The sequence below is a fragment of the Echinops telfairi genome, unplaced genomic scaffold (genome assembly GCF_000313985.2).
Source record: "Echinops telfairi isolate 266 unplaced genomic scaffold, ASM31398v2 ScPeMD7_7468;HRSCAF=8506_0, whole genome shotgun sequence".
NCBI lineage: Eukaryota > Metazoa > Chordata > Mammalia > Afrosoricida > Tenrecidae > Echinops > Echinops telfairi.
The window spans coordinates 18,726,449-18,728,127 of NW_022111369.1; positions in this window are offsets into that span (position 1 = coordinate 18,726,449).

A 1,679-nucleotide genomic window follows, 5' to 3' on the forward strand; every position below is an offset into this window, starting at 1 on the left:
CAAACATAAGGTTATTAAAGGCGAGGGCACTGGGATGCCATCAGGGTTCAGAGAGGAAAGAGGGCACGTGCGTAGGTGGGTAACCATCGCCTGCTGTGCTCCTAGCTTGCTGTTCATCCAGGCAACTACTACAGCGCACTGCACCTGCTTTCATGTCCTCAGAGAGGCTGACTGAGCTTTTCAGTAATTAGACTGAACTATTTTTCAACCTCAGGATTACAAAGGCGATAGTCCTAGCCATCTTCAGAGAGAATTACTCTCCTTCGATTCTCCTGAACATAGACCAGTTTATTGAGTTGTGAAAATGCTGTCATGAAATAAACGTAATGTTTACTTAGTTACTTGTTTATGTCTTTGTAATTTTATCTCCTTAATTGTAAAAGCAATATACCACATTTTTTAAAAAATTGGAAATTAGAAATAAGAAAAACAAAAACAAACAAAACAATCACCCACAACCTCATAAAAAAAACTGCTATTTGGCAAGAATAAACTCCTAATTTTTCCCCTATAATTGCATATAATTTTGTAGTGTCTTATAATTTTAAAAAGATATATCACACATGGTACAAATTTTAAAAACTAAAAGGGTATATTAAAAAAAAGGCAGTCTCCTCACCAATATCCCTTATCCCTCTAGTTTGTGCGCCTCTCCTCATCTTCCACCACTGATCGAAGAGTCTTTTCTTCCCTTGATAATCTGCCCATTAAGAAAAACGTATGTGTACTTACAAACATTCACCTTTGCCAACACACTATTTTTTTAAATGGTAACCTAACTGCAAGAGGTGTTGTACTTTTCTTTTTTATCTAACAATATTATTTGGACATCATGATGTATGTAACCGAGCGAACAAACCCACTGCCGCCAAGTCGATTCCGGCTCAGAACCACCTGCAGGACAGACTAGAGCTGCCCTCTGGGCTTTCCAAAGCTGTAGTTTTTTTGAAGCAGACGCCGTGCTTCTCTCCTAAGGACTCTCTAGTGCATGTCCACTGCTGACCTGCACCCACAGGGCCCTCGGTTCCATGTACAGTACCAATACATCTAACATGATGTCTTCACACTTTCCTACATGCTTTCCCCACGGTTCTCTTATTGAGTGATATAAACATTTCCCAACTCTGCATCGTCATCTTTCTTTGGTTGCAACAGGTGAGATGTACCAAGCAGCATACAAACTGCATGCCAGCAGTTGATGAAGCAGTGTGGGGCTATATCTGACCTCCTCCTACTCCCCTGGCTGCCACCTCCGTCCCTGTTCACCCTATTCTGACGCTAACCATCTTTCCATGGCTCTCTATGATCCCCATGTTTATGAGGTTTATTAGGGAAATTAACAGGTAACAATCCAGGTGTGAAATGAATAGGATACAGTTGTTCAGTCAGGATAGTCTCTTCTCTGCCATGTCTACAGGTAGGCCTCTCTTTCTGGCCTTCAGCCTCTTGGCCTGGCCTCTGCACTGCTCAGTGTTACAAAGCTCTCTGAGGGTCATCAACAAATGCTGAGAAAAAAATGCTGAGGCCTGCCACTCCCCTGAAAGCCTCAGGCACTCAGCTCCTGTTCCATAGGTCAGCAAACCCAGCTCCCCCAAATTAAGTGCCCAGAGGCACCCAATTCCGAAAGCCAGCCTCCTGCACTAAAACACTAGACTTTGCTTGCTCTGTGAACTGGAAAG